The following is a 6,000-nucleotide window of genomic DNA, read 5'->3' on the forward strand; positions in this document are numbered from 1 at the left end:
TACAGAAATGTGTTGCTGGTGCTGCAGAAACATGCTGGGAGCGGGGGTCCTGAGAGGGCAAGAATGGGCTTCCAGAGCCTGGGAGGGACTGACCCTGAGCATCAGAGGACAGCAGCCTGCTAAGGCCAGCCCTGAGGATGTCTCGAATTCTGCTAGGTTGTCCTTGTCCCCGCCCTGCTGTCTTCTCTGCCCTTTCAACACTTCTCCCTTTCCTTTCCCCTCTTCGGGAACGGTGCCCTCTGGCCTCTGGCAGCCACATGTTCCAGTCTTGGAAGGATAACTCAGATCTAAAATATTCTCATTGCACATCAGCCCATGCGTCACTGTGCTGTGGCTTCCCCGAAGCCTTCTGCCACGTAAGGCTAGTGGCTGACACACTCCCCCACACTGAGGTGTCATGAACTGAGGGTGGCATGGGGCAGAGGATGAGGAAGCGGGGACAGATTTAAGAGTGGCCCATGGAGAGCCACTGAGATAAGACAGGAAAGACACGGCAAGTCAGAAGAGAGACATTGAGGCAGTGGAAGGGCAGCCAACGGGCACGGAGAGATGGACTGGGCTGGTGGCCTTGGGCAAGTGCTTGCTCTTTTCTGTACACTGAGGAAGATCAGGCCAGCTGATCTCAGAGGAGCCGTGAGCCCCGGCCTCCCTGTCACCATCTTTGTTTAGGAAGAATAACACCGTTATCCTCCCCTCCTCCAGGGAAGCTTCCTGCGGAGGTGCCACAGCAGCCCCAGTCACTCCCCATGACAGCTTAGGGCCAGTGCCAAGGGCCTCGCTCCGACACTTACCTGAGGACGTGCGGGGAAGCAGGCAGAGGGAGGACGCAGCCCCGCCCGCCCCTGCAGGTTGATTTGCTTCTCCTCTGTCCTCAACCTCTGGCTTCTGGTGGGGTTTCCTGTCGGATTTGCTGTGATCCCCTGGCAGCCCTTGGCTGTCATCTCATGTCCTTGCCAATAGCACGTGAGTGTGAGTGACTCCTCCCTGCAGTTCAGGCAGCTGGGGGCTACGAGGGGCTTCAGAAGTCCTCATCCCCCGCCCGTAGGCCTGGCCATACTGGACCCATGAGATCAGCCACCTGTCAGCTGGAACCTCGAGGTCCCATAGCCCTCCTCGCTCAAGCCCCGGTCCCCTAGCTCGGAGGTGAGGCGTTGGGCTGGAGGGGGCGGGCAGCCAGGTAAGAGTGTGGGGAGACCTGGATCCCAGTGGGGGGCTCTGCCCTGGATGCTCCTGTTTCTGCCTCTCTTGGGATGGGTTGGGGAAGGGGCCTCTGAGAAGGGTGAGGCCTCCGAGTCCTCTGTCTGCCTCCCCTCCCCCATGCCCCGTCCTTCCCCTCCTCCTTGTCCCCCCCCACCCCCCGTCCGGCCTCACTTGCCTCAGGTGCTCTCTGCACGGCCTCGCAGACCTCATCTCTTCTTGTGTCTCTGGATCTCTGCCACCTTGTCCCTCTGTTTTCTAGCTCTGCCTTCTTCTTTCTCTGTGTCTATGCCTGTGTCCCCGACTCTCTCCGGGTCCTCATGCCACTCTCGGCCTCCCTCTCACTCTGTGCCTCCCTGTCCTGTCTCTCTCTGACCAGTTCTCGGACTCTCCTCCCCCTCCAGAGTTCTCCCCTGGACAACCCACTTTGCAGCAATCTCATGGAAAAAAGAAAAGAGAAGGCACTGTGTGGTTTCATCGTCGCAGTAAAACCTGGTGGGCTTGACATGCAGCTGCAGGGTCTGCCCACCCTCGCAGCTGCCACCCGCCTTCCTCCAGGGCAGTCTGTGTACGTTCAGCAGAGGCGCCAGCCCTGGTTCACCTCCCCTGCCTGACACTTCTAGAGCAAAAGCCCACCATCCTCAGGGCATGTCCTGAAGGGACAGGCAAGTACAGGGACACAGCAGGAGCCCCGGGGCCAAAGCAGGTGTCCAGATGGAATTAGATGTCTGCTATGGAATATATGTTGGGAATTAGGTGAAGCCCTAACCCCCAACATGATCGTATTTGAAGGTGGGGGAGGTAATTAGGTTTAGATGAGGTCATGAGGGTGGGGCCCCCATAATGGGATTAGTGCCCTTATGAGAAGAGGAAGAGAAGCCAGAGTGCTCTCTCTGCCTTGCCATGTGAGGCTACGAAACTGTCATTGATGCCACGATAAATACAGACATTAGTATGACTGCCCTGCAAATGGCTGTGGGAGGTCCAGTCTAAGATATTACAATTGCCTAACTGGAGGCTGCAGGCCTGTTGCCCATGGCAGAATACGCAGCACCAAAAGTGCACCCTAATGTAACAAGAAGGCAACCACCTGCAAGCTGGAAGGAGAGCCCTCAGCAGAAACTGAATTGGCCAGTGCCTTAATCTTGAACTTCTCAGTCTCCAGAACTGTGAGGAATAAACTCCTATTGTTTAAGCCACCCCGTCTATCAGATTTTGTTATGGCAGCCCAAAATGACTACGATGGTATTACAGTATAGCAACCTGGTCGGCCCCTCTGCAGGGAAGGCAGCAGCCTGGTGAAGCTTCAGGACAAAGTCAGCTCTGCTCTGCAGTCTGCACCCCTTTACACCATTACCTTTCGTGGCCTTTGGCTTCTGCCACAGAGACTCCCAGAGTGATGTGAAGGAGGTACATGTCCCAGAGGGCTGGACCTGCTCCAGAGCCTAGCAACCTACAGACTTGACTACAGCAGGCTAGGAGGTCCAGGAGTAGGCCCTGGCTAGCACAGGACCCCGACACATGGTGCTTCCTGGTGTGGGTGGGAGCAGAACGGGCACTGGGACGGTCCGGGTCTGCCCTCCCCCGATTCTTCCTGTCACTGTCTCCCATCCTAGGAGTATCTGTGTGCCTTGTCTGTCCCCACCAAAGGCTCCTGTCTCTCTGCCCCCAAGTCCCTCAATCACCACGCGCATCCCATGCCCACCCAAGGGGATCCGCAAGTGGTGAGCCACCTGGACCAGCATGAGGAGGTGCAAACTCCAAGCCCGCCCCTTCCAAGCTCTGGCCTCTGCCGTGGTAACAGTTGCTTGCTTTTTGAACATCTAAAGTGTGTAGGAACTCATAGTTTACAAAGCGCTTCTCTTGCTCATTTTATTGAATCTTCACAGCAGGTGCATTACTGTGCACATTTCACAGGTGACAAAAGCAAAGCTCAGAGGGCTAAGTGACTCCATGCTGCTTACAAGCCCAGGATTAACCCCTAATTCCAGGGCTGACACCCAGCTAATTACCATCTGAGTGCCCCTTTCCTCCCAACACAAAGCCCCTACAGGACCAAACCACCCTATTCACTCCCAGGTACACTCCCTGTGCCTCCTGCCCTGGAGAGGCCATTTCCCTGCCTGAAATGCCTTTACCTATCCCTTCCACGTTTTCACTCATCTTTCAAAGCCCAGCTCATGCCCATCTCCACTTGGAAGTCTTCCACTGCCTTTATGGACCAAGCCTTCTTAGAGCCCATGTTGGGCTTGTAGTCAGCACCATGAAATTGAACAATTCTGGCAGAGCCGACTTGTCCCTGCACATCTACTCTCCCCTTCCTCTTTAGCAATGAAATTCCTGAATTTTAGCTAGGCACAAAGCTGCTTATACAAAAGCCTGAATTTTCCAGATGCCATTTGTTAGATGTAGTCAAGTTTTGATCAATGGGATGTAAACAGAGTGTCATGATGACTCTGAGAAAGTATTGATAAATGATGAGGTACCATTCTTCCGCTGTCCTTTTCTACTTCCTTCCAGCTGAAATGTAAACATGATGGCTGGAGCTCAAGCAGCCATTTTGGGCTATAAGGTGGATGCCATGTGTGAGAATGGCAGAGCAATACAGCTAAGGAATTTGAGATCCTGATGGTCATGGAGCTTCCCATACCTGGGCTGTTTACTTCCACACTTTGCTTATCTGAAGGGACACTTCTCTCTTGTTTACACCGTTATTATTTTGGGTCTTCTGTCACTTTAGCCAAATACTATCCTAACTGGTACAAAAACAAGAACCAACCAATGAGTCTTTATTGAGCACTTACTTTGTGCCAAGCACTATAATAGGCAAGATCTTAAACACTGTTTTTTATTTAATTCTCACAGCAACCTTAAAACCAGGAGTTAAGACTAATTAAATTGGTGAGCTTCATCTCCCAAATGAATTTTGTTTGTTCATTTGTTGGCTTCTGCTACATACCAGACATTTAGCAAGGCACTGAGGGTACAGTAGCAAATAAGAGAAATTCCTGTTCTTCAAAACATTGACAATCCAGTAGGAGAAACAGACAAGTAAGTGGAAATAAAATGCAATGTGATGATGATAATAATACTATGTTATCATTTTAAGATGCTATCAATTGTAGTATGCAATTTTTAATTTTATGTACCATCATGAAAAAATATACTGCCATTAAACTGAATCATAATACCTTAACAGCAGTCTCACATGACACATGAACCAGACACACCAACCTCCCTTTATTTTGAAATTGTTTATTAGCTATTCCAAGGGATTTCACAATGTCTCTCGCCCTCGGTTGCCTTGCTTGACATGTGACAGGCCGTCTCTTTAGACATATTTCAGTAACAAAACATGGCACAACTTCATCTACTTACCTCTTCCTTTCCTGTCCCATAAAGCACCTGACTGTGACTCTGGAAGAAGCACAGACTATGGTGGTGTCTCTGCTGGTGGATGTTTGCCTCATTCATATTGAGTTTATGTCCTGCAGCTTTGTTTCAGGTCCTTCTTCACATTCAACAAATTTTCAATTGTTGAGCCATAGCATTCTTGAAGGCACTTTAGAGGAAGTTAAACTCAACACATAAAATATCTAGGAATGCACAAAACTACGCATTCTTTTAGAACTCATAGCTGTAAACAGCAAAAGACCAAATTTATGCCTATTCAGGCAATGACAACTGTGTGGGAACACCACAGGGTAAACAATGATTATAAGATGTTTTGGAGCCGGGTGCAGGGGCTCATGCCTGTAAGCCCATCACTTTGGGAGGCTAAGGTGGGTCAACTGCCTGAGATCAGCCTGGGCAACATGGAGAAAAAACTCCGTCTCTACAAAAAATACAAAAATTAGCAAGGTCATGTACATCCATGACCATAGCTGGTATATGCCTATGATCCCAGCTGCCAGGGAGGTTGAGGTGGGAGGATCCCTTAGGGCCAGGACGTCAAGGCTATAATGAGCCATGAATGTGCCACTGCACTCTAGCCTGGGCAACAGAGTGAGACCCTGCCCTGAAAAAAAAAAAATGATGTTTTTGATTGTAAGCACTGTGCAATCTCAAACGTTTGGAGAAGTGATTTTTTTTTTTCTTGAAACATCTTCCAGAGGCTAGGAGAGGGAGGAATAGGGAATGACTGCTTGAGAAGAACAGGGTTTCCTTTGGAGATAATGAAAATATTCTGGAGCTATACAGTGGTGATGGCTCCATAACACTGTGAATGCACTACCTGATGCCAAATTGTGCACTGCAAAATGATTAAGATGGTAAATTTTATGTTATGTGCATTTTACCACAATTTTTTAAAATATAGGTCTTGGATTTGATGAAAATGGTGGCTGCGTTTATTTTTAAATTACTAGGTTTTAAGTGAAAGAAGCCAACCTGAAAGGCTACTTACTGAATGATTCCAACTATATGACATTCTGGAAAAGGCAAAACTATGGAAACAGTAAAAAGATCAGTGGTTATCAGGGCTCAGTGGGATGAGAGGGATGAATAGGTGAAGCATAGAGGGTCTTTAGGGGAGTGAAACTATTCCAGATGATACTATAATGGTGGAAACATGTCAGTATACATTAGTCCAAACCTGTAGAATGTACAGCACCCAGAATGTACCCTAGTGTAATATACAGACTTTGTATGATGATATGTCATTGTAGGTTCACCAGTTATAACAAATGCCCCACTCTGGCGGTGGGAGTGGGATGTCGGGAGGCTGGGCATGTGTGAGGGCAGGGGGTATATGGGAAAGCTCTGCACCTTCCTCAAGATTTTGCTGTGAACCTAAAACTGCTC

This window comes from Saimiri boliviensis, chromosome 1 (assembly GCF_048565385.1).
Source record: "Saimiri boliviensis isolate mSaiBol1 chromosome 1, mSaiBol1.pri, whole genome shotgun sequence".
NCBI classification, from domain to species: Eukaryota; Metazoa; Chordata; class Mammalia; order Primates; family Cebidae; genus Saimiri; species Saimiri boliviensis.